Below are 21,440 nucleotides of genomic sequence, written 5' to 3'. Positions count from 1 at the left end.
CGCCGTATTAAATTATCTCTCCAGTATATTACTAAATTACGTTCCAATCCCTCAAATCCTGCGTATGACTCCGTTTTTAATCCCCTCTATGAAGAACTATTTCAGAAGAAATCAAAGCTGGTTCCACCGCTTGGATTTCGTCTAAGATCTCATATTAATGCTGCAAATCTAGATCTGGATATTATCTCTCCTTACCGACTTTTGTCTTCTCCTCACTGGCAGTTGGTGAGGCCGGAAGTAGACATTTCCCTCACACGTTTTATAAAATCTGACACTCATCAACTAGTTTATCAACAGGAATATTTACAATTAAGAAATAAATACAACACTCACCGTTCAATCTTTACTGATGGATCCAAGGACGGTGGCAAAGTAGCATGTGCCATTGTCGTTGGATCAAAACATTTATCATCTAGAATACCAGACAATAGCTCTATTTTCACTGCTGAGGCCAATTCTATGCTTACAGCCTTGATGTACATTCAAAAACAGTTTGTATATAAACAATTTATCATCTTTCCTGACTCTCTATCTTGTCTTCAGGCACTGAAAAAAGTCTCTTCTGATCATCCGATTATTTTAAACATTTGAGAACTTTATAATGATCTTTCAACTGGCCAATACGACATCGTCTTTTGTTGGTTGCCCAGTCATGTGGGCATAAAAGGCAACACAATGGCTGCTGCTGCTGCTAAAGCAGCTCTTAACAAATCTGTGACACCACTTCTACTTCTATACAGTGATTATAAACCTGTGATCAGATGTTACATCAGAGATCTCATGCAAAAGAAGTGGGACACCCAAGTAGGTATTAATAAATTACATCAAATGAAGCCAACTATCGGTTAGACATACTTGGGTTGTCAGTCCAGATTTGACGAGGTCATTATGCAACGATGTCGTATCGGCCATTCCAGATATACTCACGAGTATTTATTGAAGGGTGATAATCCTCCATTTTGTATCCCTTGTGATGAAAGAATAACCATCAAGCATATCATGATTGACTGTTTTGATTTTTCCATCACAAGGGATAAGTATTTCAAAGTTACTTCGACAAAGGATCTTTTTAATTGCGTTCGTTCTCATTTAATTTTTTTTTTTTTTAAAGAAATAGAATTGTATAACAAATTATGTTGATATGTCCTATCAAAAAATGACTTTTAAATTTAGGTGATATTATATTTATATATGAGATTGTTATTGTCTGTATCCTCGAAGGGGGTTAAAGTAGTGTAAAATTATCGTCCTCCTGAGAGGATATTGTAAGTCCCTTTTCAATCAATGAATATTTATATCTCCTAGTATTTCAATCGCAGTATATCTGTCTTTTTAATTTTGGCTAAAAATGCGCACAATCGCCAGCGACTGAGAATATGGTATAAATCCTGCTGGGGTCCATGCAGGTAGCAAAGGTACTATAAGTCCCCATGGTCCCCAGTATGGTGATCTATCTTCAGTGGTTGGCGATCAATAGCCCGTTTTTATCATATCTTGTGTATTATTACATCTTTTTATAGTTCAATGCTAGTTGCTAGTCTAGTTTGTTTAACTGTCCTTTGTCGACAGGTTTCTATATAGTCAAAATGTATTTATTATTGCTTGTATAAATTGATCTCGTCACTATATGGCTGAAATATTGCCGACGTGACGTTAATTCTTAACTCACTCACTCATTCACTCACTCACTCACTGAGAATCAGATCTACCAGGAGCCTGCGAATTAGAGCAACGCGAATGAGGTGGCATGTCCGCCTTCCTAGGATGACGTTTCCGTTCCCGTTTTTCCGTTCCTGTTTCCCGTTCCCGGTTCCCGTTCTCGTTTTTTCATCTTCCTCTTCTCCAAACGGCCCTTTTCAGGGCCACCCATCATTCCCGAAAGAAACGTTTTGATCATTGCTTTGCCAACACAAACAACAATAAAAAAAAACCCACATCCTCCCCGTCCTCTTGGAGGTACACGGCGACGAGTAAAACATACGCCTACGAGTAAACCACCACGTATGTCTATCGATCTCTCTCAATCCATATACATATAAATATATATATGTATATAAAACGTCTGTTTGAAGACATGTGTGACACCACGTTTGCATTGAGACACGAGTGACACCACGTTTGCATGGAGACACGAATGGCAGCACACATGTATGCATAAACGAGTGCTAACACTTAGCGATCACGTATGTCTATCGATCTATACATCTATAAAACAATCTGTTTTTAGTCAAGAGTGGAACCACGTTTGCATCGAGACACGAGTAAAAAAAAACAAAAACACGAGTGCCTACACCTCGGCATGGATGGGCAAGTGAAAACAGGATGTATGTCTATATAAAAAAAACAACGTCTGTTTGTAGTCACGAGTGACATCACGTAGGCATTCCTACATCACGTCCATGTGTGCCCATGTTGGTCCACCTTTAGAATTCAGACGACCGTTCTACAACATGATCGTGGTGGTGGTGGACATGTCTACCCAAAAGAACAGGATCGAAATCTGGCCAATCAGAAGCTTGGGTTGTCAACCAATCAGAGGGCACGCTCGCCCTGTTCGGGTCTCTGATTGGTCGAACCGGGGTTGTGCTTTCTCTCCCATGGAAAAACCCATTTCCTATGGAAATGAAACCCAAGGGTTGGGCCGTTTTGAAAACCGAGGCTCAGGCCGGGCGCCGGAACGGACCAATCAGCGCACTGCGTGTTCGACCAATCAGGAAGCAGGGTTTCAGTGCCTCTCCTATAAAAAGGGACCCCTCGAGTGGAGTCAGATAACACTAGCACAAGAAATAAACAAGCACAAGAAATTTACAAACCGACCCAAACATAGCAAAAAACACCACACTAGCATACATATATGAAAACTAGCCAAATTGGTGTCACATTTACACAGACGGATCCTCAGATCCGATATCTAAACACACAGGTTTCGGAGTCCACATCACACAACCAACTAAAGCCACACAATCCTACCGACTCCCAAACAATCAATCAACATTCAACATCCGAACTAATGGGCATGGCCTAAGCCCTTCATAATCAACAATCTAAAAAACAACAAAAAATCCTAATCCTTACCGACTCAAATACTAAAAATCTCAAACGATTTAATTAAGGCAGGCAAACAAATAGTATTCATTTCGATCCCCGCCCACGTAGGAATATACGGCAATGAAAACGCCGATAAAGCAGCTAAACTATCCCTTAAAATCCCAGAAATAAGCTTTAACCTACCCATCTCCAAATCAGAAATTAAAAGTGTCAACAAACAAAAAATCACCAAAAAATGGCATAGCCTATATCAAAACTCAAATAGCCAAATCAAAAAGGTTCTAAAAAAAACCCTCACCAAACCAAAAATTCTACATCCGTCCAAAAACATCGATAGAGTAATCACTAAACTCACAGGACATACCAACCTAAATAACCCCCTCAAAATAATAAGAAAACACGCAACAGGAACCTGCCCACATTGCAAACAACAAGAAACCCCAGAACACGCTCATACACTGCACACACTACCTAACACACCGAACTACACTACAAACCACCCTAAATCTACATAAGGCTCTTACTCTAGAAGCAATCCTATACCCACAAAATAAAATAGAAAAATTCAAAGCCTTAGGCATATACTTAATCAAAACAGGACTAATAAATCGCATTTAAAACCACCATAAACTACCAAAACTAAACCACATAATCAAACTAACAAACTTCCATACTCAGGTCCCTTAGTTCGCCCCCCAAACCCTCTTGGCATTTTTTCCAAATCTCAAAATTTCCAAAATTCTATATAAGCAACCACTAAAACACCCCTACTGGATTGCCAAACAACTTTTACCCCTTTTCGGAAACACATTAAATGGCCTGGCCCGGCCCGTGTGCGAAATACATTATCACAGGAGACGCCATGCCCAAACTGCAGCTACTTTGGTCGTTGGTCACCCTGTTGCTACGACTGGGTGCCACGGTCCTAGAAAGCTAGGATTACGTTTCCGTTCCCGTTTTTACCGTTTCTGTTTCCAGTTCCTGTTCCCAAACAACTTTTACCCCTTTTCGGAAACACATTAAATGGCCTGGCCGGGCCCGTGTGCGAAATACGCTGCAGTCGGAAAGCGCACATAAAATCTCCAAAGTAAGTAAGTAAGTAAGTAAGTAAGTAAGTGGAGTCGGTGTAACTTGTGAATCATTGCATCATGAACCATGCCACGATGAACCATGCAGACACCCTGGATACACCCCGGCTACATTCCCCGGAGAAGAAGGAGGATTCTGGACTGGATCCCTGGATACATTCCCCGATTGATTTTTACTCCATAAACTGTCATAAAGTATTCATAAAGTATCAGGCGTGATTTCAACTTGCAAAATGATTGACATAGTCCGTTATAGAGCGAGGATTGGGCTGTTTTCTCACCCGATTGACTGACATACAACATTCACATGGTTTAGAATGGTACAATGAATGGTAAAGCATGCAAATTACACTATTACGCGATATTTCATAAGAAAATATCATATCTCCGTTAAAGTGAGTGAGTGAGTATGGTTTTACGCCGCTTTTAGCAATATTCCAGCAATATCACGGCGGGGGACACCAGAAATGGGCTTCACACATTGTACCCATGTCGGGAATCGAACCCGGGTCTTCGGCGTGACGAGCGAACGCTTTAACCACTAGGCTACCCGACCGCCCCTATCTCCGTTAAAACATAAAACCAATATTTATGAGTCCACATATTGATATAAGATTTTATCACTGTATTCAATTCCAAACTTTTAGATATAAACTTTCGGACAGTTCAGTTCAAAATTCTTCAACCATTGATACATTACAGTATTTGTAGCTAGACGACGGGAATCTATAAACAGCTGAACACATTCTTACCTCATACATTTCCTTATCTAGTATTTAGGTATATCACAAAATACCACACAGACACTGCATAGCATAAGGATTTAATACACCTAAAATTATTGAACTGCATGACAAGACTGTATAAATAATCGGGGGGAGAAAATATTCTAGGGTTTGATTGGTAGCTTACCCTTGAGAATCTACAAATAGGAGAACACTTTTGTACCACTTACATTCCCATTATTAGCATTTTAATTTTAATACCTCTAGTTAGTACTGTTTTAAGTTTAGGATCCAGTGAAATGCCTAGATACTGCTTTTGCTTACAAAAACAAAGAAAAGAAATCCACTGAACCCGAAACTGACTCACTTAAATTTATACATACCAACAGCCATGCACGCAAGTAAAAGATTTTATCCATCAAAATATACCACAAAGACACTTTGTTGAACTTACTTACTTACTTACTTATATTGGAGATTTAACGTGCGCTTTCCGACTGCAAGCGTATGTCGCACACGGGCCCGGCCAGGCCATTTAATGTGTTTCCAAAAAGGGGAAAAGTGAGTTTGTGCAACCCAGGAGGGGGGCTTTAGGGGTTGCTTATATAGTAATTTTGAAATTTTGAGATTTGGAAAGAATGCCAAGAGTGGGTGGGGGACGAACTAAGGGAGCTGTGTGTGTTGGGTGGTTGTTAGATAAGGTAGTTTTGGTTTGAATAATTTATTTAGGGTTTAAATGCGACTAATTAATCCTGTTTTAATTAGGTATATGCCTAAGGCTTTGAATTTTTCTAATTTATTTTGTGGGTTTAGGATTGATTCTAGTGTAAGTCCGGTTTTAAGATTTAGGGTGGGCTGTAGTGTTGTTCGGTGTGTTTGGTAGTGTGTGCAGTGAATAGTGTTCTGGTGTTTCTTGTTGTTTGCAATGTGGGCAGTTTCCTGTTGTGTGTAGATTAGCTATTTTACGGTGATTATTTAGTTTGGTGTGGCCTGTTTGTAGTTTAGTAATTATTCTGTCGATTTTTTTTGATGGGTGTAGTATTTTTGGTTTATTTAGGTGTTTTTTTAGTACTTTCCTGATTTGGCTATTTGAGTTTTGGTATATATTTTGCCATTTTTTGTTGATTTTTTGTTTAGTGACACTTTTGATTTCTGATTTTGAGCTGGGTAAGTTTAAGCTTAATTCTGTGAGTTTAAGGGATAATTTTGCTGCTTTATCTGCCTTTTCAATTCCAAAGATTCCTACGTGGGCGGGGATCCAAATGAACTCTATTTGTTTACCTGCCTTAGTTAAGTTGTTTGAGCTATTGAGTATTTGATTTATTAGTTTGGGGTGGTTTTTAGTGTTTTTATTTTTGAGGGCTTGTAGTCCACTGAGGGAGTCGGTTAGGATGAGGTTTTTTGGTGTTTTTTAGATTGCTGATTGTGTAGTGCTGAGGCCATGCCCATTATTTCGGCCGTGAAAATGGATTGGTTGTTTGGGAGTCGGTAAGATTGTGTGTTTTTGGTTGGTTGTGCGATGTGGACTCCGAAACCTGTGTGTTTTGAGATCGGATCTGAGGATCCGTCTGTGTATATGTGACACCAATTTGGCCAATTTTCATGTATGTATGCTAGTGTGGTGGTTTTAGCGATGTTAGGATCGGTCTGTTTATTTAGTGTATCGGCTAGTGTTGTGTCTATTTTTGATATTTTAAGTTTTGGAGTGAAGATATTGGATGATTTATTGTTTTGTTTAAGATTATTTATTTTGTGTTCATTTAGGTAATTGGTATTGTTGAACTGCATGACAAGTCTATATAAATAGTTCGGGGGAGAAAATATACCGTGAGTCCTCGTAGAAAAGTCAGTGTCTTGACTGTGTGTTTTCTTTGATGAGAATGTTTCTCACCGACCTTAGCGTGTAGGGGTGTGATGTCCTGGGCAGGAAATGACAGTGTTTTGACTACTCGTCTTTCATTAATTAACGTGTTGGGCATCCCTAATTAACCTTTACTAATTCATGTTACACCAACACAGGATGTTTTCTGGAAGTGGACAATCGCGAATGTCATAGGGCTGACATGACACGTGTTAATAACTGTCCTAGAACTTCTAAAGTTCTAAAGGGAGATTTTATTCTGGGGGCGAATATATTTCGTGACACCGGCAATGCGTAGATATCTTCTTTTTCAAACATACTAGATGATTTCTTTGGACCCGAAAATCCGATTTTTTCCCCAGTGATCCTGCTGGCGGAAACGCACAAGCTGAGAATTACATCCTGTCACGTGACGATACTGTCACGTGGCAGGATACAACTAATCTATGTTTAACTTTAGTTTGTGATTACCGTCAACCCCAGAGAATCATCAGTACGGATTATCTGCCGAAACAGATTCCAATGGGAGTAAAAGGCATAGTGGTGCATTACTAGTAGTGGTGAAAAAATCCCCTAAAAGCAGTGATGACACCAGGCCCCGGGATCATGAAACTTACTTAAGACCATATTTTGTCTTAACTCTTAAGATTTAGACTAAAGACCAAGTTTTGTCTTAAATCGGGGATCACGAAGCTCAATCTATGAGAATATCTTAAGCCTAAGACAAAATTTGATCCTAATTCCTAAGACTGCCCCTGAGTAGATACATACATTTTGTCAAAGTATAGCCGGGTAACAGACATATTTGAATTTGTTGTGGACAAATTAAAAACAATATTTGAACCTATTGAACAAATTGGATAACGAGCAACGAGCAACAAAATAAACTCACTTGTCTTTCAGTCAAGTGAGTCATAAATATGTTTAAAATGTTAGCATAGCAAACAGACTCATGTACTGGTTCTTGCGTTCTCTATGTTAAAACACAGGGTCATACTCACTGTTTGGTAGCGATTTGGTGTTTACGATTCTTTTGAACCTTACTCGTGTACATTTTCAAAGGAATGTGCAAAGCAAGCGTCAGGTAGCTAACTATCTATGATCCAAGGGTAACCAACACACCATGATATATGATCTCATCACGTGGCTGTAGTGACATAACTCTAGCTGCGTTTGGTATGTGAAAACAATTGCGCTGGTAATAATCTTCAGACATCGAAGTCAGGTTGTATGTACTGAATCAACTTTGCAAGAGGCCACGTAGACCTCGTGCATGCGTATCAGTTTTCTTATCCCGTCTCGGACATTAATTACCATTCAGATTTTACCTGTATGGTAACTATCTGATGGGTCGTATGACACCATTTATACCTGGGGGGTACAAGTTCCATAAGGTATCAACGCAGCAAGTTTTAATGGATCGTTTCCCCCTTTGTCAATACAAAATAGTTGAGGAAAAGCGCAAATCACATTTTCATGATGGCAGGATACGCTCACTTCTTTGCGAAGACCCGGTATCATCTCATTTTGATGATTATTCATGAACACATGCTCATGATACAGTCGGAATCGTGCAGTCGACTGCTTTTAGCTTCCTCTGAAGGGTTTTGTGGCCTTTGTTTGATATAAAGTATTATTGAAATCAAAATTGGGATTCGCGATGTGTCGTTACAGGAGGTCTTCCGCATCTGGGACGGTCCTGTACATCACCGGTCTGAGCATGTTTTTCGACTAAACGGCTTACGGCAGTGTGATGATATCCCAAATTCCCACCAATGGCATTACAAGGCATTCCTGCGTCATGCATGGAAACATAATTCTTCCCGTAATTATATCTTTTATGACTGTTACATGGACCAAACAATAAGGAAATATATTAGGGTGTGCTTAACCTTTTTTTTTTGTGTATATAAAAAAGTCTTGGTGACACCATGATGTTTTCAGTTGGTCGTTTTCGGGTGTCAGTGGCAGTTGCGTACATATCCGCTTTCAAACAAACGCCATAATTTACATTAACAGAGTTCAACAATGACAGTAAAGTTATCTGAGGTAGACCTCATGTACTCGTCATTGAAACGGTCCTCAACAAAGACAGGTCCCCATACAAGCAACAGCAAAGCAACAGAACGGAACGATTCATGGTATGGTATTTACAATGAAGTACATAAATAGACGTCGGCAAGACTGGGGCAGTATTGTGCTCAAACCTTCTGGAACATGAGTACAAAACATTCTGTGAGTTGATCATGTGTTATACATTTCAGAAAAACTTCGTGGTGGCTAACTCGGCGATAAATATCGACGAACGGGTCAACGCGCACGGCAAAGAAACTACGCATCAGCAAAAACAAAATAAATCGGCGGCTTCGAATTTATCGTGGTTAGTGAATCTACGTATATCAAGATAATGTACTTGTTGATGGAAAATACATATGGTGGAAAGTGAATTTATTTTTGGATATCACTATAACTATCGTAACAGTGACCTATGGACCTCGCCACGTGAAATGGAATCACAAAATATCTCAATTATATACACATGCACAAAAGTTAAGCGCCGCCATATTCATAGTCTCTTCATTTCACGTGTGGGAATCAGAAATACGAAAAATGATGACGTATGACTGAATTAGGCTTCCGTAGTTTCATGAACCCAAATTTGTCCAGATACCACAAGGAAAGCGTGCTTTACGTGTTGCTGCAGTTCCCTACCCTATAAATAGTAAAATTCAAGTTTCAGACACGTGGTTGCATTTTGCTCCTGTGTGAGATTCCCCATCCAATAGAGGTTGAAAATCAGCCATTGTGAGGAGAAAGTTGACGAACGCTGAAAGATGGCAAGTGATATGCTTGAAAAATGCTGGCATGTCATGCAGGGCCATTGCAAGACAAATGGGTCGTCATCACAGTGTTATCACTCGTTTGATTGTCAAACATGGTCAAACCAATGATGCCATTGACAGGCATACGTATGACAGGCATAAGTAACAGCTCACAAATATGGTGGGTAGCGCTTAACTTCACAAAACATCAGCAAAACAACTTCTTCGTTGTTCGTCCTGTCTTCTCTTAAAAATATGTAGTCACACGTGCTCTAAAGTCTACCGCTGATTTTTAGAAGTGCCTCCAAATACATATTGCCTTATGCCGCAATGCAAAAACGTATACTGGAGTACTCTATACCACCTAGTGCTTGAATCTGTATCTGATAGCATTAGCTGTAGACCACAGACGGTTAAGTTCACCTCGTTGGACTGTTGTATTCATATTCGCCCACAACGCCCACAGCTATCACGCGAGAATTAGTAGTTCATTCATACGTTGTTTTGTAAAATATATATAAGAAAACGGACAACTTTATAGATAATGCGATGTTTCGATATAGATTCTTACACATTTATCAAGCGGGAGTGACAAAAACCAAGTGATGAGAGGTTTATATGCATGACATGTTGTGATAAGCAGCAGATTAAAATTAACAGCAATAACTAATAGGTAACAAAAGGTACACAAAGGATTGATAAAATTATTAGTCTTTAGGTGAGGTGAAATGGCGTCTAACGTCGCGACCAAGATTATTGCACTTATATAGCGACGTGAATGTACGTGTGTGTGTTTGTGTGGCTGCTTGTACTAGTCCCGACTGAAGCCGATTTATAGTGCCAGCTCACGGAGATACCATGCCGCAGTTTAACATGAATACCCCACTCAGACACAGTATACTGACTCCGAGCCGACCAGTCCTTGTTTTACCCCCTTAATGCCGAGCGCCAGACAGGGTAACAAAAAGTACCATCTTTTAACGTCTTTTGGTATGACGCAGCCGGGGATCGAACCCCGGACCTTCCGCTCTCCGGGCGGACGCTCTACCACTAGACCACGGAGGCGGTCTTATTTGTCTTGAAATTCTGTATTACGTCGGACTCTCTGATTGAAAAGTATGTAGTTGAATTGACAGATGACGAAATGAATGCGAGTGAATTGTTAATTACTTCTTATATGACACCAACGAATGTGCTCCAAATATGTCTTTTTTCATCAGTTACCGTAAAGTTCCAGACTGTAACTTGGTAGTTTCCATAAGCAGGGGAGAGTCCTATCCAGGTGTCTTTTGATGCCGAAACATGATCTTGTTGGGCGCCGGAGCAGACTTCAGCACGCTGTGACACAGAACCCGGTTTTCCTTCGTAGCGAGTTGATCCGCAGGAACTACTTTATGTAAGCTCTCTACATCGATGTGGTGTCCCCCACATCCCCAAATATATGCAAATGAGTTCACCCAACCGGAACTACTTTTAGTAAGCTCTCTACATCGATGTGGTGTCCCCCACATCCCCAAATATATGCAAATGAGTTCACCCAACCGGAACTACTTTTAGTAAGCTCTCTACATCGATGTGGTGTCCCCCACATCCCCAAATATATGCAAATGAGTTCACCCAACCGGAACTACTTTTAGTAAGCTCTCTACATCGATGTGGTGTCCCCCACATCCCCAAATATATGCAAATGACTTCACCTAACCGGAACTACTTTTAGTAAGCTCTCTACATCGATGTTGTGTCCCCTACACCCATATATATATATATATACAAATGAGTTCACCCAACCGGGACTGTTTTAAGTACCCCCCCCCCCCTATCGATGTAGTGTTCCCCCCCCCCCCCACGCCTATAAATATATGCACATGAGGTCACCCAGCATATACTAAAACTATTTTACACCTGTATTACTGTATTTATTGTTGAGCTCTCAGTTTTGCCGTAGGATCGTGTGCCATAAATGTTGTATAAACCAATACTTATTTAATAAGAAAATACTTGATGAAATATCATTTTTCACCGTTATTTTGCCTTTACCCCCAGTAGATTCAATCGATCGTTGTCGGATATTCGAGACTGGTTATTCTCTGGTTTTGACGTTTTATATTTTCATATCTTCCATACACACTTTTTTTAATATAAGGGATTATGTGGGTATGTAGGTATGTGATCCCGTGACTAGATACAGATACGTTATGCTTAATATACATCCTTATCAAGACAATTTCCTAACACCTGTAGTTTTCGATAATATTATTGTTACCACTTGTTGATTGGCCGCCGTCGTATGTCAGGAGCACTGCTTACTTTTGTGTGCAGATTGTGTGAGTGGCGGGTGATACCGGTAGGGCAGGACATGCTGACCCTTTTCTAAACACCTGGTGTCATCACTGATAATGTGATACATTCATATAATTGTCACCTCCTTTTTCGTTTAACGCCCAATGCAAACTGCTTCTGCGGATAATCGAGAGTCATTATTCTCTGGCGTTGACGTTGTATATTGCCTTGATCAAATAAATCTTTGAATGGCATTTAAAAGTCCTACAGACAAGGAAGGGTATTTATGGATGTCAACTTTTTCGGAGTATATGCTTACTCCTTAATCAGATGAATGAATGCTATGAGGCAGAGAGCATATATACTCACACGCAAAAGAAACGCATGTCGAGTATTTATTTTCAACAGTTAGGACAAGAAATACTAATAGGGCAAGATTGACAAAAAATTGACTGAAGACAGTTCAATGGATTAAAAGGCAGATGACATAATTGTTTTTTTCAAATGTTAAGGGCTTACACAGTTTCGGGTCAATACCAAAAACGTCAGTCAATATCTGGTGTGACCACCATTAGCATTGATCACTGCCACACTTCTCCTGTACATTGAGTGGATCAGACGATTTGTGAAGGCCCTAGGGATCCTCCTACACACATCCAGAGCAGCTGTGCGTAGTTCATCGGCAGTTGTAGGGACTGGGCGCATATTGTGCAGACGCCTTTGAACCTCACCCCACAAGTGTTCGATGGGGTTCAGATCAGGGCTGAGGGCTGGCCACGGTACAACACGGATGTTGTGTTGTTGCAGAAAGGCCATGGTAGCTCTGGCAACATGGGGACGAGCGTTGTCCTGCTGGAAAATGTGTTGTTGATGTTGTGCAAAAAATGGAACAACGTGGGGTCTGATAACTTGGTCGATATACCGCTGAGCAGTGACGCCGTGTCCCCGACCTTGACCAACATTCAGAAAGCACATTGGTCCAAGTCTCGCATTAAGTCCAATCCCTGCCCATATCATGACGTTAGGTCCACCCCATGGATCCCTTTCCACAACGTTTCTGTCAGCGAAACGACCACCTCGACGCCGTCAAATTCTGACTCTTCCGTCTGCAAGGGAGACACAAAAGCGACTTTCATCAGAGAGGATGACACGCCTCCACTCACGATGACGCCAATTGCGATGACCCTGTGCCCACTGAAGTCGTGCTTGTCGATGCCGTGGTTGGAGAACAATACGACGTGCTGGTCGGCGATATCTGAGGTTGTTGGAACGGAGACGTCGGATCACAGTGTCCCGGCTAATGTGTCGATTATGTGTTCCTATGGTCTGTCGAGCACTTCCACTTGCAGTTTGGAACGGATGTCGCTGGTGTCGACGGGTAATCTGCCGATCTTGTCGAGGTGTGGTGACCCTAGGACGACCGCTCCGAGGAAGGTCATCTGTGGTCTGTGGAGCATTGTATTGATGCAGGAGACGGTAAATTGTGGTTATGTTAACGTTGAAATGACGGGGAGAAATGGTGCGTTTTTACTCGGGGCTTCCAAAATGCAACCAAAATATTGATAACACCACCAGGCTTCCCTACATGCCAAAACTCGTATCAATTTATGGTTCCGTGTTTGTTACATATTTGCTTAAAACCACTTGCGTTTCTCTTGCGTGTGAGTATATATGTACACGTAAGAACAAAAGCTGTAGTAAGATAACAAAGGTGAAAACTTAACAAGGGAAGCCAACAGTTTAATCGCGCTAATAGCAATGGACAAATGGGAGCAAGGAGTTATGTTATATCTGATTGGTAATAAGCGAATGGGCAAAACTGGTGACAGGGGATAATTAGCCCTGATAGGTGATAGCAATGGACAATAGCAATGGACAAATCAAAGCAACAAGTCCCAAGCCCTAGGCAGATAGGTTCCCTGGTCACGGTTCATAGCTGGCTGGCGTCTCCTGATGTCAATGTTTTTTCTTTGTCGCCAGTTGGTGTTGGTGGTGGTAGACAGGAATTTCGGTGGCTTCCATATGATGTTATGGTCTTGGGACTTGAGGATGTGTTCGGAAATTGCGGATTTCAGGTCTAGTTTGTTGACAGAGGCCTGATGTTCTTTGAGTCTGGTGTTGATGGGTCTGACGGTTTCTCCAATGTATTGGTGGCAACAGTTGCAGTGGATCTGGTACCTGGGGTCGGGATCTGCCAATAGCAGAGGCACCATCAGTGCAAGCAGTAGCAAGCCTGAGGGTGCTACACTTTGGCATGAACGTTTCACCTTACACTGACATCATATATTTTTCAAACCATCAGATGTTAGTGTTAGTTGTTAGTCCTGAGTATCAATGTTCACAGCAACTTTTGGTTAGTGGCTGTCTGTTAACATTGCAAACTGTTGACAACGTATCCAGATAAGCTACAATGCCATGGCACCACTTTTATCCACCCTGTCGTATCAGCATTGTGGCCCAGTCGTCTAAGGCGCCGCGATTCGCTGTGCAGAGATGCGTCCATTGGGCACGCCAGAAACCTATGATTGTGGGTTTGAATCCCGGTTCGCCCCGATTATGTTTCTAGTTTTGTCAGCACCATACCCTTGCTCGTGGGTTTCACCGAAGTGGTAAACGTCTGCATCACTTCGGGCTTTCCTCCCACATTAAGCTGATACGCCGTGATATAACTGGAATACTGTTAAAAGCGGCGTTAAACCCAACTCACTCACTAATCTTCACTGTTCAACTGAAAAAATGATTTCAATACTATTATAGACTTTCCTTTCACTCGACTTGGTGTGATATTAGCAGGGTCCGAGGTCTTTGCTGATCCATGTGTTTGCATTAAGCATTTACGGGCTCACTAAATCGCTTTAGGAAGACATTCCACTTATGTTTCCTTCTAACTGTCCCATCTCGCAACCTCTCGGAAGATCAAACCTTGCCGTGTTAATGTACATGTATACAAGGGCGGTAACTCGCTACATGACACTCGCTGCCTCCGACAGCACTCGAACTTTTACTAGCCCTTCAATGTACTGTCACTAAAATTTACCACAACAATGATTTACAAAATTAACTTCTGCCATATAACACGTTTTATCAGTCAGAAACTCTTTACCTGCTGCACTGATCCACATGCATGATAACGAGTGATTGCCTTTGAGCAGTCAGTGAAGGGTAACTACAATCGTAAAGATGAGGCAGGAGAACATAGTGTATTACTGTATTGTGTCAAATATCGATCTGATGTGACACACAACACTTATTGAATCTTTGAATTTGATATGTTTATACAATAGAAACGGTATGCTACATGTAAGTATTTACCGTATATAAACTGTATGTATAGATGAATATACTCCATAACTGCAATAGTTCTTCATCATGCAAGTTTATCTTAAGAGGAAATGATACAAATGGGACCAACCCATGCCAACATAGCTAGAACGTTTGGTTGCTCCAGTGTTGCTGTAACTAACCTGATATAACGTTACAGAGAGACCGGGCAGACATCAGACAGGCCAAGAACAGGGAAACCCAGGGTAACTACCCCCAGAGAAGACCCGTACTTGCGTTATTTGCATCTCCGGAATCGATTCCTGACAGTGACGTCATCAGCGACGTGCCTTAGAGCATCTAGTTAGTCGACAGACAGTGGCCGGGCGACTCAGGGCTCAGGGAATTAGGGATTACAGGCCTTACTGAGGACAGTTATTGATTGCGCAACATCATCGTCAGAGATTGAGATGAGCCCGGACTGTACACTTGTATTTGTTGGTATGAAGATTGCATGTACATGTGTAAAACATCAAATTAAATGGAAATCTTTATTCATTCGACGTTATGATACGACAATTAAAAAAAATATGTAACACAACCACTTTTATGAAACCGACACTTGTGCCTGGCTATAAGGTCAGATTTAAATTAAAGAAGAACTGCAAACCGCAAGCATGAGCTTTTCGCACCACAAAGTATTTTTTTATTTCCTTCATATATGCGTCATGAGCGACTTGTCTCTTAAAGTCGGGGGGCAAGAGTATGTGCAGGATCTGCTGGTCGTGGGTAGGAATGTCACATCCCTGGTCTTGTTAAATGGCAAATGACAGGCGACGTAAAATACGAACATAATCTGAAGGTCGCCTCTCCTTCATGTCAACTCATCGTTGTGATGATCACTTTGTATATCAATGTCAATATATTTTGCTTGATGTAGAGACTTGTATGAGTACATACATGCTTGAACTTTGTTGTCCAAATCCTCGTAATTAATACACTGAGTTTAGTATGTTTGAGATTTGAGTAACTAACCGAACAGAACTCTGACAGCCAAATCAAGGTAGTATATGTCCAAAAGATGTTTATCATGAGAAGAAACAAACATTATTGTTTGGAAGGATGATTTGGAATGTCGACTTTCTTCAGTTTCTTAAATACGGGTTTGGAAGGGCATGATTACCATGTCAACACTGATTTTCAGTGATCAATTCATATAATTTCCCCTGCTGTTTTGCCTTTTACTCCCAATGGAACTTGTTCGTCGGGTAATCAAGGTTGTTAATCTCTGGAGTTCACGTTTTATATTATATTGGAAAATCACCTTGTTTCAACTTTGTTCATTTTTCACTGATTCGATATAGAGATTGTAGAGACTTTATTTCTTTATTACCTAATTATACCTGTATTCAACGTATAAGACCAAAAAAAAAGAATGGTCGCTACAGTGGTAGTGTTTTTATATTTTTATTTGTTTATTTTTGGACAGAAAATGGTGATTATATACACATGCACAAAAGTTAAGCGCCACCATATTCATAGTCTTTTGATTTCACCTGTGGGAATCAGAAATACGAAATATGATGATGTATGACTGAATTAGGCTTCCATAGTTTCATGAACCCAAATTTGTCCAGATATCACAAGGAAAGCGTGCTTTACGTGTTGCTGCAGTTCCCCTACCCTATAAATAGTAAAATTCAAGTTTCAGACACGTGGTTGCATTTTGCTCCTGTGTGAGATTCCCCTTCTAATAGAGGTTGAAAATCAGCCATGGTGAGGAGAAAGTTAACGAACGCTGAAAGATGGCATGTGATAGGCATGAAAAATGCTGGCATGTCATGCAGGGCCATTGCAAGACAAATGAGTCGTCATCACAGTGTTATCACTCGTTTGATTGTCAAACATGGTCAAACCAATGATGTCAATGACAGGCATAACAGATTGCCACTTCAACAGATTTAAGACTGCAGTGGATTACCCATCAGAGACTCTCGACGATGACCGTAAGGCGTCGCATCAGAGCGGCTGGTTATAACGCCAGAAGACCAGTAAAACGTCCTCAACTGACTGAGAGGCACATGCGGAATCGTCTGATATGGTGTCTTGCCCGTAGTCGATGGAACTTGGCCAGCTGGAGAAGGTCCATTGGTCTGACGAGTGTCGAATGCTGCTACGAACTGTTGATGGTCGAATACGTTTTTTGAGGCAACGTAACACTCGTTTTGCACCAAGGAACATCCAGAAGACCTGAGCATGTGGAAGGGGGTCTGTCATGATATGGGGTTGTGTTTCCTTCGGCTGCAAACTTCCGCTGCCGACAATTCGTGGAAACCTGAATGGCCAACAATACCAAGATGCCGTTCTCGGGCAGTTTTGGCTTATTTGCGTCAAGAAGCTATTGCCACTCTTCCTTGGCCGGCCTGTAGTCCGGATCTTAATCCGATTGAGCATCTATGGGACATTCTTGGCCGGAAAATCAGACATCCTGATCCCCTAGTTCAAAATCTCGCTGGACTTGAAGCCGCACTTTATGAACCTCAGAGAAGCATTCAACGACTTGTAATGAGTATGAGGCGTAGGGTTGAAGCTGTGGTCAATATCCGTGGATCACACACACGTTACTGACGTTTCTGTCTTGCAATAGACTCTGCACTCCCTAGGGTGTCTATGTGACACCTGATATGGTCTGCTGGTATCATGACAGTTACATGACAAAAAAAGTTGTTCAATGTTTTCTAATCCTTCAATTTCTGGTCTTCGGTAAAATTCCTTTCTGCTCATATTCGTTTGGAACACAAGATAAACTTGCTTTGGGACAACTCATGCATCACATGAGGTTTACATATACGGCTTATAACAATCGTACATCTCGTTACAATAGTCATCATTAAGTGCCAAAAGTAACAGCTCACAAATATGGTTGGTGGCGCTTAACTTTTGTGCATGTGTATATTAGAATTGATCCAAAAGCGATCAAGTATGGAGGTCAGCCTGGTTACAACTGTGAAGAAGGTGAACCGAGATATCGCCTTCAAAACCAGTAGTGTCATATTATAAAGTAACAAGAATGACAAGGGTGTCAGTAACGTGTATGACCATCCTGGAAAGGACACAGTCCCTGTACCGCTGTATCACGGACCTGGCAAGAGTCCTTAAAGTTGTGGGGCGGTCGGGTAGCCTAGTGGTTAAAGCGTTCGCTCGTCACGCCGAAGACCCGGGTTCGATTCTTGACATGGGTACAATGTGTGAAGCCCATTTCTGGTGTCCCCCGAAGTGATATTGCTGGAATATTGCTAAAAGCGGCGTAAAACCATACTCACTCACTCACTCCTTAAAGTTGTCTAGTGTATTGCTTGTCACTCATCTTGCGGTATTTACTAAATCTGAGCTCACAGCCATCTTTTCCAGGGTTCATGATTCGTGGGTAGAACTGGAGAACATTTTGAAGGAGGAATATTCAGATTGTGAACTTATCTTATGTGGTGACTTTAATAGCAGAACCAGAACCGAGTTGGACTATACCGAGCTGGATGACATTACACATTTACCTATTGATGAAGTTGGACATGACACAGGAGTTGATAGACCAGGCCAACGCAATAACCAAGATATTGTAATTGACGGTTATGGGAAATATGTTTTGGAAATGTATAAAACCTTTGACTTTTATATCCTTTACGGTAGACTCTGGCAGTGGCATGGCGACGTTACATATGTTGGGTGTAAAGGCTATAGTACACCTGATTCCATTTGTGTATCCGAAAGTTTGTATCCTTACGTTAAAATGTTTGAAGTTTTATCGCGTACCGAATCAGATCATCTTCCAATTTCTATGTTAAATAGATAATATATTCAAAATGGCAGTAACCTCATTGACACATTATTATGCACAATTTGAAAAGAAAACAAGTAATATATGGGATTACCAAAGAGAGCAGGAATACATCGATAAATAGTGTGACAGCTTAGTGACTTGTATGTTGAAGACTTTTGAAGATTTAGCCTCATCAAATTTTAACCAAGCAGCCCCCAATCCTGCAACAAATGATGCAGATATGCGGTGATATGATGCTAGTTAGGAAGATTACAGACCACCACAACAACAGCCAGACTGGTTTTACAAGGAATGCGATGGTAGCTAACACCATAAATATATAATGCTGATCATCTTTAGTCGATATCCGTCATCATGAGAGCAATCACTGGATTGTCTGGTCCAGACTCGATTATTTACAGACCGCCGTCATATAGCTGGAATATTGCTGAGTGCGGCGTTAAACAACAAACCAACCAACCAACGATATCCGTCACCAGAGCCACAAGAAAAGTACAGATAAGCATGGTCATTATTTAAAACTCTACGTAAACACAAACAAGAGGGAAACTGTAAGAAAGTTGTATCATACATGAATGAAGCTAAATGCAGCTAAAAGAAGAGACTGTAAAATGTTTTGGACCTGACAAAGAAGTATACAAGTAAAGGTGCCAAAGAAAAAAGCATATCTTTAGATTCCTAGATGACTAAGAAATACAAAGAAATAAATGGCAAATCAACAAAAAATTCAAATGACGTGACAATGTACTTGTTAAACCACGATGTTCAAGCTGTGTCAAGTGTGGGGAAGATGATGACATCTTAGCTAGAGAGACTACCGATGAAGACATTATCAACTCAATCATATCCCCAAATGAGGTAAGTCGCCAGGCGAAGATGGCATACCAGCGGAATTCTTTAAGTCGGCTGAAACCTATTTACTTCCTTATCTTGTGATTCTTTTTAATCAAATATTAAACACTGTAACCTTTCCAAAATCCAGGACAACTTGACTAGTAATACCTGCACATAAAAAAGGCAACAGCAACGACCCAAACAACTTGCGAGGAATTACATTACTGAATATAATGTGGGAGATAATGACCTATTTTCTGAATAAGAGACTGGACTTTTATCTGGAAATGCATGACTTAACTTGAGAACATCAAGGTGGCTTTAGAAGGAACCATTCAACAGTGGACAATATGAATATCGTACAAAGTGTCATCCAGAAATTCCTCACCAGAAGAAAAGGAAATGCATTGTGCATTTATAGATTTAAAAAAGGCGTTTGATGTGGTTAACCGAAATAAGCTCCTCTACTCCATGCTTCAGAATTGAATTCATGGCAAATATTTCAAAATCATTAAGAATATGTATGAAAATGTCAGATCAACTGTATCCTTGGAATATGGGAAAAACTAACTAAATTCTTCAAGAGTGCTTGTGGCGTAAGAGCCCTTTAGCCCTTTATTATCAATTCTGTTCATGAGTGATCTCGTTACCCATTTCAAGAGTTCATTTCAAGACGGAGTAGATATATCGGAGGAAATGTTCAACATTAATTTGCTACTTTTTGCTGATGATCTGGATTTGGTGGCTGATACGGTTGTCAGGTTACAGCGAAGATCAAATGAACTTCGAGACTATTCTATAACATGGTGTGTGGATTTCAGTATAGAAAAAAGTAAAGTAGTTGTTTCTAAAATGGGCGGACCAATAAGTAAGTTTGAGAAGTGGACATACAATGACAAACCAACTGCAGTTGTCAATCCATATAAATATCTGGGTTTTGTTAGGACTCCAAAGCTAGTATGGACAAAGATCTACAAACCATTGTCCGAACAAGCTAGTGAAGCACACTTTCCTGTAAAATTTCTTATAAAGAAATATGATATATCGGTTCCGATTGCGTTTCAGATGTTTGATAAGATCGTACCTATTCTGACATATGGTTTAAAAATTTCGGGATTTACTATTAATGAAAACATTGAAATTGAACATAGACAATATTGTAAATGTATCTTGGGTTTAGGATATAGAACCCCAAACTGGGTTACATATGGGAAACTGGTTGATATCCTCTATTTATTATATATTTTGAAAAATCTATCAGATACTGTCTTCGTCTCATGAGAATGTAATATCAGAGGCACCCATGCCAATGCTATTATAAGGGTAACGCTTTTTTTCAGGGCATTATCATTTACAGAAGCCCGAGGTCTTCCATTAACTGGACCGAGGGCTTCTGCAAATGATAATGCCCTGAAAAATAGCGTTACCGTTATTATAGCTACAAATGGATGGAATTTGATATCAAATATAAAGAAACAACAATATCGGTTTTGAAACATTTACTGCAATTAACACGAATGTCACTGACCCATTTTTACAAATATGGAAAATTCATAGAACAAAACAGATGACGTCACTATTGAACGTGACTTCACTTATCCCTATCCTATAACGTCACCTAACAACGGGCGTGATAATGGCCCGTCGTCAAGCAATATGAGGGCATTATCAAGTTACAGTGCC

General features: G+C 40.6%; 1 protein-coding gene across 2 annotated transcripts in view; it reads right to left on the bottom strand.

Moving 5' to 3' along the window:
- LOC124137862 overlaps window positions 1–7,795 on the bottom strand; it is a 58,049-nt gene extending 50,254 nt beyond the window's left edge. For both annotated transcript variants that reach the window (XM_048385365.1, XM_048385366.1), the window contains exon 1: window positions 7,724–7,795. The gene's annotated coding sequence lies outside the window, so the exon portion shown is untranslated. The remainder of the gene's footprint in view (window positions 1–7,723) is intronic.
- Window positions 7,796–21,440: the final 13,645 nt, after the last annotated feature.

This window comes from Haliotis rufescens, unplaced genomic scaffold (genome assembly GCF_023055435.1).
Source record: "Haliotis rufescens isolate VD_foot unplaced genomic scaffold, xgHalRufe1.0.p SCAF_57, whole genome shotgun sequence".
NCBI lineage: Eukaryota > Metazoa > Mollusca > Gastropoda > Lepetellida > Haliotidae > Haliotis > Haliotis rufescens.
This window is presented reverse-complemented; position numbering and strand designations above follow the sequence as displayed.